Source organism: Salvelinus alpinus, chromosome 3, assembly GCF_045679555.1.
Source record: "Salvelinus alpinus chromosome 3, SLU_Salpinus.1, whole genome shotgun sequence".
Classification (NCBI taxonomy): domain Eukaryota; kingdom Metazoa; phylum Chordata; class Actinopteri; order Salmoniformes; family Salmonidae; genus Salvelinus; species Salvelinus alpinus.
In genome coordinates, this window is record NC_092088.1 from 40,315,925 (window position 1) to 40,333,048 (window position 17,124).

At 41.1% G+C, this 17,124-nt stretch overlaps 1 long non-coding RNA gene across 1 annotated transcript; it reads left to right on the forward strand.

Annotated features, from left to right (window-relative positions):
* The first annotated feature begins 7,258 nt into the window (after positions 1–7,258).
* Positions 7,259–8,468, forward strand: LOC139569730 (uncharacterized). Its single transcript, XR_011673943.1, has 2 exons — positions 7,259–7,608; positions 7,958–8,468. It is a non-coding gene; the product is annotated as an uncharacterized lncRNA (long non-coding RNA).
* The last annotated feature ends 8,656 nt before the right edge of the window (positions 8,469–17,124 follow it).

Consider the following 17,124-nt stretch of genomic DNA (forward strand, 5'->3'; position numbering starts at 1 on the left):
CACCTTATCTCTGCCACCTCCAGGTTCCCACCAATGGAAGCATTTTCATTTCTACAGTCCTCGCCATATGTATTTGGACAATGAAGTTAACATTACAATTTGACTCTATACTCCAGCATTTTGAGAGAGAGACAGAGAGAGAGAAAAAAAGAGGTCAAAACAGCCAGCGACCTTCACATCTCCCCTCTTCAACCCCAGCACACGAGGGAAGAGAGAGGGATACATGCAGAGAGAGAAATATTTCCAACAACCACTTGATTGTTCTGTTGATGTCTTCATTCACATATCTTTAGTGCACTGAACACATCTGAAATGGAATACATTTAAATAATGTACCATTAAAATGATGTTGCATAGGGAGAGGGAAATGAGCGATCAAAGGAGATGGGTGTTTGCAATATAATGTCACTTAGTCAAAGGCTTACAGGCAGAAAGAGCAAGCTAGACTGTAGGATTTGTGAACACTTCATATTTCATTAATCAGTGTTTTATCTTTAATTGTAGCGTTACAGTGCTATTAGGCAAAGATCAAACCATTTCATCTAGTTGAACAGGAACGGAACACAGGCAGCACAGGTGTCATGGTGAATCTGATGTAATAGGAAACCTTCACAAACTATCTATGGTTCAGTTACATAGCCAATGTAGCATGTTGAACCATGAGAGGTCTACCAGCGGTGGCACTGTTTCAGGTATTGGCCTTTATAAGGGAAGTGGACGTAGCCTCCTGTGGTGCCATGTGCCAGAATTGTTTGTTGAATGAATGTGTCTTCTTGAAGGTAGGCTTACAATTTTCCACAGATGAATTTATATTATAGAGAGGGTAAAGGAAATGCATTTAATTTGTCCTTTCCTAGGTGTTATTAAGACATATCTTGGACTGGTGTAACTGTAAAAAAATATATATATATATTTTGTAACTATCAAATAGTTCTTTCAAAACATTTGCGAGCTTGAATGGTGTCAATGGTCAAATGTCTTTGATGTTTGTTTTGTTGTCATGTCATTTATTTTAGAAGTGAAATGCCATCCACTGTTTTGCCATCCACTGAAACATAAAGTTGTCATTTTAAAAAGATGAACTAATCAAATATAATCAGCTTACTATTGCTCATCAGTTACATCCCAAATAAAAGCTTTTTGTGTTGTTGTATTTTTGTGTTCTCATTCATTTGGTAGGCCTGTGTTGGGAACCTTATGGATTAGCATTAGCATCAAGGCTGTATCACATCCGGCTGTGATTGGGAGTTCCGTAGGGCGGCGCACAATTGGCCCAGCGTCGTCCAGGTTTGGCCGGGGTAGACCGTCATTATAAATAGGAATTTGTTTTTAACTGACTTGCCTAGTTAAATAAAAATGTATAAGTATTTTGGAGCTTCCCTTTGCTCTTGTGTAAACCAAGGGATGGTGTAGAACATGTTCGCACTTCACTCCACTCATGGCAAGGTTGTTCCCATCTCTCACACTATAGCATAGGAGGCTCTTGTTCAATCGCAAAAAGGTATGTTGGAATTTATCTCCTCAAAAATACGTCTACTGTGTGAAGCAAAGACTGTCATGTAATTTTTAAAATATTCTTTCTCACTGCACAGGAAGGACGATGCTATTTCTTCCAGAAATCTGGTTACAGGTTTTGATTGAATAATACATTAGATAAGAGACTAAAACCTCACATGTACTTCATGGTCAACATGTGACTTTTATACAGCAATCACCGCTATCAATTACATAATAAAGATGTTGACTATTCATATTGTCTCCACATGTATATTTCTTGCTGTAAAACGTCAGAAGTATTCCATGCGGTACAGTACAATTGAGATGTTATTCAATTCATACAGAATAATTCGGTGTGCTCCTGTTTCCATCTGAGAGTCTTTTGTTTTGGATGGGGACCGACAGATGTGCCACAGGGGTGCCAAGGCACTCCTCAGCATTGTTGAACAGTGGGAGGAGATAGACAGTGTACCGAGCATTGTGCTCCAGGTGACACCTGGGGACACACTGCCTTTTGAAGAAATAATTTGCCCGGGAGGGAGGAGGCTAAATTTAAATGTCTGACTGGTGACTGACAAGTGTTGTCTGTCTGAACCACCTTTGGGCAGGAAGTATGAGAAAGGCAAGCCACCGAGCTGCTTTCACAAATCACAACATCCTCCACCAAATTGAACACAGTTGCACCGGTAGGCTACAGACAGGGAATTGGTTTAGTCTGGTAGTGGTGGTGAGGACCAAGGTCAAGTGAATGAGCCAGAAACCAAACTTGACCATGACCTATCCATATGAGGGCCTGCAAATATTTTGCCCTCAGGCAAGGCCTTTGGTTAAATTAATATTGCATGTAATGTGTCTTACAGCCTTGGGTAACAATGTTTTGTTAACTAAGGAAAGAGAGGACCGGAGGAGGAGATGTAAAAGAGGAATAGGGGTATTGTGGGCGAGAAGTAGTAACAATAACTCAGCCAGGGAGAAAGATAGTCTTGTCTGTTAGCAAGGGGAGTATACAGTATCACAGTGTTGCTGATATCATGAACACAGCCAGGGGTTAGACATTGTCTTATTTCGACATCAACATGAAGTGAACTAATGTGGCTCAGTTGGTAAGAGCATGGCCTAGCAAGGTTGTCGGTTCAATTCCCACAGGGATCACAAAACAAAATAAAAATGTACTTTCCTGGGAAGTAGCTTTGGATAAAAGCTTCTGCTTGCAGCATAAATTCAATGAACTACAATGAGGCCAACGGAGGAGGGACATGAAAAAGGACAAGTATTTATAAGAAAGCAGCTACATTAACATATTAAGTCAGTGACCCATTCATCAGACTCTATAATGAGTTTAAGAACGGTTCACTCGAAAGGCCGAGCTATGAGAACACTGTACTATAACCCATTACCACCCCTCATTTACTTAATTCCATGAGGTCATGAGTTTCAGCTTAATCACTGAAGCTTAGGCTAAAGTTAGAGGTTGACAAGTTCTCCTATTGATCTTTCACCTAAGTACAATTTCTCTCTCTCTGAACAAGACTTCAAGAAGAACAATGTTTTACCAGGTTTGACTCAGGCACCCTCGGCTCTGTCCACTCAACTTTTCCCTCTAAGCATTACGGCAGGTGGCTCCTTGCCCCCCCCCCCCCCCCCCCCACCCACCCACCCACTGGGGGGCCTACTTGGTGGCTCACTCCCCAGAGCAGGCAGGGTAAGGTGTGTACCTCTTCTCCTGCCCCCCACCCCATTCTGGCCATCATCAGCTGTCAGACGGGAGGAAGCAGAGGGAGAAGTTAAAACACATACAACCTGGTGAAGAGAGGCAGGAAGAGGGGAAGACGCTCTCACAGGGATACAGGAGATAGAGGTGTGCTATAGAAGAGCGCAGCAACACTCGGAGATTATAAACCAAAAAAACTCTTACAAACATTGTGGTATATCTCCAATATCACAGATGAATTGTATTCTTCAGCCGACATGGCCTTGGGCTTGCCCGAGTCATTGTGTGCGATATCATTTGCTGTTAGGAATTAAAGGAGAAATAGTTCACATTGGAATTGGAAAAGGTAAACAGTGTCAAAACGCAATGCAACCAAGAAAACATGTGTCAAAGTGTCAGCCATAAACCAAATTATTTGTAAAGTCCAAAGTCAACATAAGTTGAAGAAATGGCAGATATATTGTCTGTGGTCCAGTCAAAAGATGTGTACCAGGCAGAAAAACACTTTTCTAATCATTGTTCATTTGAGCACAGCGAACACTTCGAAAGGGCTATACAAATGCAGAGAAACTTGTTTACGCTGTGTAGCAAGTAAAGTAATGTCTCTCCAACCTAATGGTCTCAAACTGTTACTTCCTTCAAAATATGCCTCTGAATTGCTGCAAATAGTTAATGATACATGGCAGGTCTATTTCGATGAACAAGCAGCTTTTGTTGCACGCTTCTGAGATGGGAGACAGTTTCTATTACAATTTTTTACAATCGCTAGGACCCATTTCTCAATACTTAGGTCACTTTTTCAAAACTCTTCACAATGTTCTCCTAACCAACTTTCAGCCTGGCACAGCAGTTAATTTCACATCCAAAATGCACTAAAACTACCAAAACACTTCATACATGTCTCAAATCAACACATTCTTCCATAACACTGGCAAAGGTTGTCACCCAACAAGCACACTTTGTCACTCATAAAAAACAATGACCTAAAAAACACTAACAACAGGTAGCATTACACAATGTTTTCTTTTGTCAAATTTCTTTACAAATCAAGAATGACACCTCTCTACTGTTTAGAATTCACTGTACTATATGTTACAGGAATGAATCAGACATGATGCAATATGCTTCAATATGTTTTATGTCATTTTTTGGCATTGAGTGATTCCAAAATACAGGAATTTGTATATACACCATCTACCGATACAGATACAGTAGCAATGCTAGTCAACCCAACATGTCATCTTGGGCAATACACCTAGGAAATAATCTTTTGGCATGCCTGGTCCTTCCCTGGCAATCTTCTGCAGATATGTCCAGGCATCCAGCATTCACTGCATCCAGGAGGGACATTTGATCATGTGGATGGTGGTCATACACTTTCCACCTCCATGAGGATATGTGACACCATTCTGGGATGGGCTGCATACCGCCCTGTGACTGTACGGGAGTGGTGAAATACCACATTGTCCCATACAATTACAAACGTTGGCCGATTTCACCTCAGAGCAACCCTTTCCTCACCTGGCACAACCCTTCCATAGAGGTCATCCAGGAATGAAATGAGACACTCAGTGTTGAATGGCCCAATTAGCGGTTTGTGTAACAGCAATCCATCAGAGGATATTGCTGCACACATTGTGATGTTGGCACCCTTCTGGCCCGGGACATCCACTGTGGCTCTTTTCCCAATCACATTCATTCCTCGCCACCATGTTGAAACCAGCCTCATCCACAAAGATGAATATGTGGGGTGTTTGCCTGGCTTCAATCTCCATGACTCTCTAAAATAAAATCCACAAGGCAACATAAGAGTTAGGCTATTATAGTAGTTTACATTATACCTAAAAACATGCCATTGTGTGTCTCTGCTCTGTTTGGTTTTGTTCAAAACCAGTTCTGTATTTTATAGTCATCTTACCTGGACATATTGGTTCCTGAGTTGCTTGACTCGTAAAGAGTTCCTGTCAAAGGGGACAGTGTACAACTGCTTCATCCTGACCTGATGTTGTTTCAGGACTCTAGAAATAGTTGTTATGCTTACATTGTGAATATTTCCAAATGTAATGTTGTCTGCCATCACTCTGTCCCGAATCTCAGAGTTTTATGCCACTGTTTCTGATGACCATATCAACGATTGCAGAGTCCTGCACAGCAGTGAAAATCCTACCTCTCCCGCCTATGGGAGGTAACCGTTGGGTCCTAAGCCGAAATGCAAAAACAATTACACACAAGTGGGTTTGGTGGCTTTGCTCAATTTACTGCTGTAATGTGCAGTTCAGTCAGATGCCCTTGCAAAATGCACATCTTACCTGTTGTTTTGCCAGAAATTTCTCACAATAGATGCCACTGTTGAGCGTTACAGATTTGGATTGCACTCTCAGACCAGCCTCTCTCATTGATAGAACATGATTTATTACATGATCAATTATAGTAGCCCTAATCTCACCTGAGACTACAGCTCTTGATCTTCCTCCCAGTCTTCTTCCACCACGGATACGTACTCCTCTCCCTCTCTCAGGCACTCTTCTTCCTCTGTCAGCCACTTCTCTATCTCTGGCTGGGTCCATGTTTACATTACAGTACAGCATTATTCCTAAGATGTCCCCTTTTGTATAGATGGTAATGAAATTGAAAGACTAACACCTGGGTAGGTGTTCAGCTACAATGGGAATCAGCCGTGGTTGGTCGAATTGTTTTGATAGTATTTCATTTTTTAGATTTGGAATATATTTCAAAACAGGTTTACTGTAGAAATGTAGCAGATTGTTATCTTATTCAATTTTGTGTTATGTTAGGTTTTAAACTTAAGTCTAACAGTTTTGAAAAGAGTATGTAAACATGTGCAAATTGGCATGTTGGTACATAGAGTTTTGGTGGTGGTTGTGTCTGAGTGAGAGAAGAATTCATGAAATTTGAAAGATGTAGTCATTGAATGCATTTTGTGCAAAGCAATGAAAAGGTATCCACAGTTTAGCCCAGATAGACTGCTGTGGTGCTCGCTGTGTGAAGAATTTTGAAAAAGTGACCTAAGTATAGAGAAATGGGTCCTAGCGATTCAAAAAAAAATAATGTAACGCTGCAATTTTTTCAGAGAATTTAACACTCTGCATAAGAGCAATGCTGTTATCCAGGGCTTGAAACTGCTGCCCCCCAGTGGTGATCGTGGAAAGCTGTGTCAAAGGTTGAACATTGTGGATAGTGGAGATTGAGTTCAGCCCAGTGGTTTTCACAACATGGTATATGTGTCTCATCAAGGGTCTTATTAAGAGCCTGAGTACACTGACACATTCATATCTGAAAAAGGTATTCAGTTACAATGTAGGTGTATTATTCTATATGGGGATATTTTCCCAGCTTGTCATGATACACACAAATGTCCACCGTGAAATCGAATAAATCTACACATCACTACAATAGGCCTTAATATATTGACTCCAAGTCATGGTATGCCCATAACTGTTTAAACCCTGTTCTTAGTCTGACAGAGTTAATTCTAAAGAGTTCCCCACACTGCGATTCAGAAGCTAAGCTTGCACATACTTTACTGGACTGGTTAGGCAAGGGTATGGTCATTTAAGGATATAGTCATGTATGACAGGACTTCCTTTACTAACTCCTATGATACATGACCACCTCCCTTAGTGCAAAATCAGAAGAGGAGTGTGGTTTCACACACTTTCATTTCTAGCTGGTAAGAGGGTTTGTACTGGCCTCTGGCCTTGACGTGCCAGAACATCCCACTTTTGCAGTGTGTGTGCGTGAGAAGCCTCAGCGCGCGTGCAATGCATGTGTGTCTGTGTGTGCTTGAGTGTACATTTGTCTGTGTGTGTCTGTGTATGCTTGTGTGTACTAAGTTGGTGCGTGAACACACACTCGCGTGTGTGAATGTCTCACTTCAGCACACCCTGAGAGTCCTTGTCTGAAGACCTTGAGGAGGCTAAAGCATGGGGCCCCTCCTGGGAGAGGGAGAGAAAGAGACCCTGAACTGATAAGAAACTTGTCAGCGGTAAGAACTAGGTGTTCTAACTTTTTCCCTCTTTCCTCGCTGTGCTGCTGACATCTGAGAAGAAGATAGCAGCTTATTATGTAGCAAGTTCACCCTACGCAACAGTGGTGAGCAAAGACAGCCAATCAACCTTAGCCCGAGACACTGAGGCTTTGTCATGCTTGTTGCTTGTTACTTTATAATGTTTTTTTTTAATTTTTTTTAAAGAGGGTTGCGCTGGCCCCTGCAAGTGCATGTTATGCCATGGCCTGAAACCAAGGAGGTGGGCTGAGTGCTGACAGAGAACAAAAAACAGCTACTCTATCTTTCTCAAACATCTTCAAGGTCTCTGGGGAGGAATAAATGCCCCTGAGGAGGTGTTTGCTTTAGGGAGACAGCTCTGGAGCTGTACGGGGTAAGTCCGCTTTTTTTTATAGGATCTTCACCTGATACATTTTATAGAACTAAAACCTCAAACAGGCTCACGCAGAATGTAAAGTCTCTTTAACGTTTTTCACATTTGCTGTCCAGCAAATTATTTTTTAAGTAAGAATTTGTCAATTGCCGTTATCGTCTTATCCAAATGATTGAAGTCCTGAAAATATTGTTTTGCGTATTCTAAAGTATAAGTTACTTGTGCAAAATCAGCTGTGCATGATAAAACAGGAATTGCTTGTTTTTATGTTTTTCTTTAAATACCTTTGTGTAAGGTTTAATATTCAAAGTGTTCATTCTGTGAGGTTGTCTGTGTCTCTCCCGTCCAGGTCCACACAGCAGTGGATTCGAGAGGGGTATCTGGACTCGCTGTTCCTTTTTCCTATGCATATACCGCTTTGAGATCTAGCTTTAAAGAGGCATAGGGCATGGGAAAATGGGGCTGCAGAGGTATTTCACCGACCAAACTACCCCTGGTTGTTCAACTACCACAGCCCTGAGTTCTCCCTGTTTCCCCATTTTGGACCTGATCTAGAGGACTCCAGAATAAAAAAGACCGCAACAGTACCACACCCTGAAGTCAGTGGAGAGACCATACCTCGTAAGGAGAGACTGGTTTTTTACAATGTCCTGAAACATTCTGTTGTCATCGGATGGCTCCTTTATTTATGATGATAATGCTGTGGTACATTTCGTAGCTGACCAAGCTGTTGCTGTATTGCTGATTTTTTTACATTGGTTCATGTTTTGCAATGTTTGTTGTCCACCTAGTGGGTGGAATTGTCTGCCTGTTGTTGTTCAGTAACAAAGTGAGTAAAAAAATTTTTTTTTAAACATTAATGATCTTCAAATGTTTGTCTTATTTTCTATTATAGGACAAATGTATCCCTTAAATTGAATGACCATGAATAGTTAGTGATAATAAAATCTTTAAAATATTTACATTGTAGTTATTCTAGGACTTAAAAATAAATACCACCATACGACCTTGTATTTAAAGCATGCAGGAATTACGATGTAAGGTTTTTAACAGAACATTTTACCAAACAACATTTCAAAGAATGGCAACCCTTTTAAGGTCAAGGGCTTTGCAAAAGATGGTTTAGATCCCAGTAAAGTCCTCCATTAGCTTAGCTATGGAAAAGTTACACTTGAATAATTAGACAGTCATTTTTCCTCAATCCTATGAGATTTTAGGAAGCATATCCACATAAAGAGGTCATGGTAAAGAGAAACGTTTGAAATCGTGTGGTTCTGATCTTATCAGTCACATTTCCCACAAAACAGGAATTTCAGTGATTTGCCAAAATGATGTGAAGTTCTAAGAACTATGCGAGGTTCTAAGAACTATGCGAGGTTCTAAGAATCTTGCCTTTTGATGACACTAGTTGATTGTACTTGAAGAATGTCTCTTGTATCAGAGCATCTATAGCCTAGGATAAGATGGAAGAGTGAATGATGGGAAAAGGACAAAAGTGCACATTATGCAGCAAACAGCCATTGGGCCTATTATCCCCCCCCCCCCCCCCCCCTCTCAGTCCTGTCAGCTCCACTCTGTCTGCAGCCACTCAGCCACAGAGCTCTTAGCAGGGCAGTTAGCACATCCTCACCTGATTGCCACTCACATGCCGTTCACTGAATAAAAATGTACAGTAATCCCTATTTCCCGTCCACATGTATGAAGGCGTGCATTAGGCATGTTTGAATAACAACTGGGGGACTTTACTGGGATCTAAACCATTTCTTTGCAAAGCCCTTGACCTTAAAAGGCTTGCCATTCCTCAAAATCTTAAATAATGTTAAAAACCTTAAGGTCATTTCTGCATGCTTTAAGTACAAGGTGGTATGGTGTATTTTACCTGCAATGTATCGTCTGATTACTCCCTAACTATGGATCACTGAAACAGTTGTTATTCAAACATGCCCAATGTATGCCTTCATACATGTGGATGGGAAGTACGGACTACCATATATTTTATTCAGTGTATGGCTGTGTGCTAATCTGTCAATTAGTTATGTAAAATTGTGGTCATCATGTCCCTGCTTGGGAGGGTGGAGGGCAGTTTGTAGTGTCTGTAATTTACTTCACTATATTGTAACGTGTGTGCAGGGTTGGGGGGTAACGGATTACGTGTAAGGGATTATTTATGCTGCAATAGTTTGTGTCGGGGGGCTAGAGTCATTCTGTTATATCTGGAGTATTTCTCCAGTCTTATCCGGTGTCCTGTGTGAATTTAAGTATGCTCCCTCTAATTTTCTCTTTCTCTCTTTCTCATTCACATTCTCTCTCTCTCTTTCTCTCGGAGGACCTGGGCCCTAGGACCATGCCTCAGGACTACCTGGCCTGATGACTCCTTGCTGTCCCCAGTCCACCTGGTCATGCTGCTGCTGCTCCAGTTTCAACTGATCTGCCTGCGACTGTGGAACCCTGACCTGTTCACTGGATGTGCTACGTTGTCCCGGACCTGCTGTTTTAGACTCTCTCTCTCTCTACCGCACCTGCTGTCTGTAAACTCTGAATGATCGGCTATGAAAAGCCAACTGACATTTACTCCTGAGGTGCTGACCTGTTGCACCCTCTACAACCACTGTGATTATTATTATTTGACCCTGCTGGTCATCTATGAACGTTTGAACATCTTGGCCATGTTCTGTTATAATCTCTATCCGGGAAAGCCAGAAAAGGACTGGCCACCCCTCATAGCCTGGTTCCTCTCTAGGTTTCTTCCTAGGTTCTGGCCTTTCTAGGGAGTTTTTCCTAGCCAATGTGCTTCTACATCTGCATTGCTTGCTGTTTTAGGTTGGGTTTCTGTACAGCACTTTGTGACATTGGCTGATGTAAAAAGGGCTTTATAAATACATTTGATTGATAGAAAAAAAAGGTAACTGTATCCATTAAATTACCATCATAATGTTGTAATCAGATTACAGATACTTTAGAAAAACTTGATTATTTCGAGGATTACTTTTAAATTCAGAAAGGATGTTTGGGGGAAAAACTCTTTGACACTTCTCTATCTTCTCAGTGACATTCAAATCAGCATTGAAAAAAATCCAGAAGTTTACATTAGTTCCACCTGAGCGAGTCTTACCACAAGTCAGAGACCACTATGATGACACACCAAATGTGTTTGATGGATCACGGGAAAAGAGCAGGAATAGGCTTTTATAGGGTACAGTCCAAGCTATGTCTTCCAATGGTGCGACTGCTGTCGGCCTTCAAATATTATCCACCTTGAATTAACGCTGGGAGGTAAGGATGACAGCAGTGGTGTGGTCTACAGCGATACGACTTTAACTTATTATTAATGTCTACATAGCGCATTGATGTGAATCACACTGCTGCTCTCTCATTTAGCTATTTGCGCTTTAAGGATTGTGGTTGTTGTGGATGGCTATTCACAACTCATAATGTGTATTTGAACCCAATGATGGTTGAATTCAAGTAGTTTAAGCTGCCTATCAATCATTGTTTTTGAAACCAGTGGACAGCCAGTGAAAAATGCGCTCTTGCAACAGCTGCATAGTGCGGATCCCAGCATATGGAATAAAAATTTGGATTTTATTGCTCAATCTAATTAATGCTGATAAAAAAAATAATCCATAGGCCTAATGGACAGATGCTCAAACTCGCACACTTTTGATATAGACTTAAAAGGGGCAATCTGCAATTATAATTCCATTATTGGATTTATACATTATATATTTAGAGTTTAAGTCGGAGGTTTACATACACCTACATACAGCTGAATACATTTAAACAAAGTTTTTCACAATTCCTGACATTTAATCCTAGTAAAAATTCCCTGTTTAAGGTCAGTTAGGATCCCCACTTTATTTTAAGAATGTGAAATGTCAGAATAACAGTAGAGAGTGGGATTTATTTCAGCTTTTATTTCTTTCATCACATTCCCAGTGGGTCAGAAGTTTACATACACTCAATTCGTATTTGGTAGCATTGCCTTTAAATTGTTTAACGTGGGTCAAATGTTTCGGGTAGCATTCCACAAGCTTCCCACAATAAGTTGGGTGAATTTTGGCCCATTCCTCCTGACAGAGCTGGTGTAACTGAGTAAGGTTTTATAGGCCTCCTTGCTCGCACACGCTTTTTCAGTAATACCCACACATTTTCTATAGGATTGAGGTTAGGGCTTTGTGATGCCACTCCAATACCTTGACTTTGTTGTCCTTAACCCATTTTGCCACAACTTTGTAAGTATGCTTGGGGTCATTGTCCATTAGGAAGACCTATTTGAGACCAAGCTTTAACTTCCTGACTGATGTCTTGAGATGTTGCGTCAATATATCCACATGGTTTTCCTACCTCATGATGCCATCTATTTTGTGAAGTGCACCAGTCCCAACCGCAGCAAAGCACACCCACAACATGATGCTGCCACCCCCGTGCTTCACGGTTGGGATGGTGTTCTTTGGCTTGCAAGCCTCCCCCTTTTTCCTCCAAACATAACGATGGTCATTATGGCCAAACAGTTATATTTTTGTTTCATCAGACCAGAGGACATTTCTCCAAAAAGTACGATCTTTGTCCCCTTGTGCAGTTGCAAACCGTAGTCTGGCCTTTCAGGTTATGTTGATATAGGACTCGTTTTACTGTGGATATAGATACTTTTGTACCTGTTTCCTCCAGCATCTTCACAGGGTCATTTGCTGTTGTTGTGGGATTGATTTGCACTTTCCGCAACAAAGTCCATTCATCTCTAGGAGACAGAATGCATCTCCTTCCTGAACAGTATGACGACTGCGTGGTCCCGTGGTGTTTATACTTGCATACTATTGTTTGTACAAATGAACGTGGTACCTTCAGGCGTTTGGAAATTGCTCCCAATGATGAACCAGAACTGTGGAGCTGATATCTTTTGATTTTCCCATGATGTCAAGCAAAGAGGCACTGAGTTTGAAGGTAGGCCTTGAAATACATCCACAGGTAAACCTCCAATTGACTCAAAAGATGCCAATTAGCCTATCAGAAGCTTCTAAAGCCATGACATAATTTTCTCGAATTTTCCAAGCTGTTTAAAGGCACAGTCAACTTAGTGTATGTAAACTTCTGACCCACTGGAATTGTGATACAGTGAATCATAAGTGAAATAATCTGTCTGTAAACAATTGTTGGAAAGATTACTTGTGTCATGTACAAAGTAAATGTCCTAACCGACTCGCCAAGACTATAGTTTGTGAACAAGAAATGTGTGGAGTGGTTGAAAAACAAGTTTTAATGACTCCAACCTAAGTGTATGTAAACTTCCGACCTCAACTCTATATATATATTTATATATATATCCATTTATTCTTGAAGAATATAACTTATAAATGCCTCATGAGCTTAGTTCAACTGTCACACTCCATGAGAACCCCAAAAATACGTTTGTTTTTCTCCAACGTTTGTAAATGTAAAGAACACTGTATAGCCTCATAACATGATTAAAACAATACTTTTGATATCATGGATGGTCAGTCCTTGCATCCATAGCAATTTTTTTATTTTACCTTTCTTTAACTAGACAAGTCAGTTAAGAACAAATTCTTATTTTCAATGACTGCCTAGGAACAGTGGGTTAACTGCCTTGTTCAGGGGCAGAACGGCAGATTTGAACCTTGTCAGCTCAGGGATTCGATCTTGCAACCTTTCGGTTACTTGTTCAACGCTCTAACCACTAGGCTACCTGCCGCTCTGACCACTCTATTAATCTGAGAGTGGTTACATTTTGGGGCGGGAGGTAGCATAGTGGTTAGTGTGTTGGGGCAATAACCGAAAAGTTACTGGATCGAATCCCTAATTTCCATGTCCTATTCTTGAAGATCAAGGGGTACATTGATTTATCCTGCAATAGATGTCGGTCAATTAGTAACATACATTTTTGTCTTCTAATGCCTCTTAAGGGTGAAGTAATCTAAAAGTAACTGAATAATCAGATTACGTTACTGAGTTTGGGTAATCCGAAAGTTATATTACTGATTACAATTTTGGACAGGTAACTAGTAACTGTAACAAATTACATTTAGAAAGTAACCTACCCAACCCTGCGTGTGTGCGTAACACAATTTTATCAAAACAATTTTATCAAAACTAACAATACAAATACAGTCACTTTTATTTTAACATAAAGGCCTACGCTTTACATTTAGCCTATACAATACTATCATATTTTATGGCTGAGAATGAATGTCAATCAAAGTTGCTTTCAGTAGCTAGCCAGTTTTCCTTGAGTGCCGCAACACCACTCTCATCTGCAGATCACAATTGCCATTTTAGTCATGTACAAAAATAGTTACTCTCAGTCTACAGACAAGAGGGGAAAGGAACAAAAGATTGACTCATTGGTTGTTATCTGTGCCAATCCAAACGAATGCAAGAAGCTGAACTATAGAAAACTGTTTATGAGATTTTTTTGCAGAGCCCAATACCAGTCTTGTCTTTAATGGCCCAATATCCAACAGCAATAGGTGTCAGTATCCCTCAGATCCATCAATGGTTTATGCAAAAAAAATATCATTTAGGCCTATTGTTTGGAAACATGAAACTCAACATGTCTTTCTTTAACTGAGTGCACAGTCAGGGACTCAATACCAGAGCTGTGATTTTGCAGGACTGCCCACTTGTCCATACCATCATATGTAGGCTACAATATGTACAGTGCATTCGGAAAGTATTCTACCCATTCCTTTTTTCCACATTTCGCTACATTACAGCCTTATTCTAAAATATATATATTTTTAAATCGTCATCAATCTACACACAATAGCCCATAACGTCAAAGCGAAAACAGATTTTTAGAAATGTTTGCACATTTATTAAAAATAAAAAAACAGAAATATATTATTTACATAAACTTTGTTGTGAGACTCGAAATTGATCTCAGGTGCATCCCATTTCCATTGATCATCTTTAAGATGTTTCTACAACTTGATTGGAGTCCACCTGTGGTAAATTAAATTGATGGGACATGATTTGGAAAGGCACACACCTGTCTAATGTCTGCAGCATTGAAGGTCTCCAAGAGCGCTGTGGCCTCCATCATTCTTAAATGGAAGAAGTTTGGAACCACCGAGACTCTTCCTAGAGCTGGCCACCCGGCCAAATTTAGCAATCAGGGGAGAAGGCCTTGGTCAGGCAGGTGACCAAGAACCCAATGGTCACTCTGACAGAGCACCAGAGTTCCTCTGTGGAGATGGGAGAACCTTCCAGAAGGACAACCATCTATGCAGCACTCCACCAATCAGACCTTTATGGTAGAGTGGCCAGACGGAAGCCACTGCTAGTAGAAGGCACATGACAGCTCGCTTGGAGTTTTCCAAAGGGCACCTAAATGACTTTCAGACCATGAGAAACAAGATTCTTTGGTCTGATGAAACCAAGATTGAACTCCTTGGCCTGAATGCCAACCGTCACGTCTGAAGGAAACCTGGCACCATCCCTACAGTGAGGCATGGTGGTGGCAGCATAATGCTGTGGGGATGTTTTTCAGCGCCAGGTACTGGGAGACTAGTAAGGATCGAGTGAACGATGAACAGAGCAAAGTGAGATAGATCCTTGATGAAAACCTGCTACAGAACGCTCTGGACCTCAGACCGGGGCAAAGGTTCACCTCCCAACAGGACAACGACCCTAAGCACACAGCCAAGACAATGCTTGAGTGGCTTCAGGACAAGTATCATTGTCCTCGAGTGGCCCAGCCATAGTCGGACTTGAATCCAATCGAACATCTCTGGAGAGACCTGAAAATAGCTGTGCAGCTACGCTCCCCATCCAACCTGACAAAGCTTGAGTGGATCTGCAGAGAATAATGGGAGAAACTCCCCAAATACAGGTGTGCCAAGCTTGTAGCGTCATACCCAATAAACCTCTAAGCCGTAATCGCTGCCAAAGGTGCTTCAAAGTACTGAGTAAAGGGTATGAATACTTATACTCTACGGGATTGGTGTCCCTAACCCGGGACAGTTCTTGCTCAATATGTGATAATGAGACTAGAATGACATTGTAAACAACAGCCAACTTTCCGGGAAATAGACATGTATTTTATAGGCAGAAAGCATAAATCCTTGTTAATCTAACTGCAGTGTCTAATTTACAGTAGCTATTACAGCAAAATAAAATACCAAGCTATTGTATGAGGATGGTGCACAACAACAAATCACTTTTATCATGGCAACTGGTTTGATACATTCACCTCTGAAGGTAAATAATCTACCTACATTCAGTAATCTTGCTCTGAGGGTATCAAGGCACAAGGCGAGTCCCAATTTTTTAAAATTATTATTATTTATTTTTTTCACCTTTATTTAACCAGGTAGGCTAGTTGAGAACAAGTTCTCATTTGCAACTGCGACCTGGCCAAGATAAAGCATAGCAGTGTGAACAGACAACAACACAGAGTTACACATGGAGTAAACAATAAACAAGTCAATAACATAGTAGGGGGAAAAAAGAAAAAAAAGAGAATCTATATACAATGTGTGCAAAAGGCATGAGGAGGTAGGCAATAAATAGGCCATAGGAGCGAATAATTACAATTTAGCAGATTAACACTGGGGTGATAAATCATCAGATGATCATGTGCAAGTAGAGATACTGGTGTGCAAAAGAGCAGAAAAGTAAATAAATAAAAACAGTATGGGGATGAGGTAGGTAAATTGGGTGGGCTATATACCGATGGACTATGTACAGCTGCAGCGATCGGTTAGCTGCTCAGATAGCAGATGTTTAAAGTTGTTGAGGGATAAGAGCGTCTGCTAAATGACTTAAATGTAAATGTAAATGTAAATAAAAGTCTCCAACTTCAGAGATTTTTGCAATTCGTTCCAGTCGCAGGCAGCAGAGAACTGGAAGGAAAGGCGGCCAAATGAGGTTTTGGCTTTAGGGATGATCAGTGAGATACACCTGCTGGAGCGCGTGCTATGGGTGGGTGTTGCCATCGTGACCAGTGAACTGAGAGAAGGCGGCGCTTTACCTAGCATAGCCTTGTAGATGACCTGGAGCCAGTGGGTCTGACGACGAACATGTAGCGAGGGCCAGCCGACTAGAGCATACAGGTTTCAGTGGTGGGTGGTATAAGGTGCTTTAGTAACAAAACGGATGGCACTGTGATAAACTGCATCCAGTTTGCTGAGTAGAGTATTGGAATCTATTTTGTAGATGACATCGCCGAAGTCGAGGATCGGTAGGATAGTCAGTTTTACTAGGGTAAGTTTGGCGGCGTGAGTGAAGGAGGCTTTGTTGCGAAATAGAAAGCCGACTCTAGATTTTATTTTGGATTGGAGATGTTTGATATGAGAAATACAGACACAGGAGGCAGATGGTAGGAGTCTTACAACGTTTATTAATCCAAAGGGGTAGGCAAGAGAATGGTCATGAACAGGCAAAAAAGGTCAAAAACCAGATAAGAGTCCAGGAGGTACAGAGTGGCAGACAGGCTCGTGGTCAAGGCAGGCAGAATGGTCAGGCAGGCTGGTACAAAGTCCAGAAACAGGCAAGGGT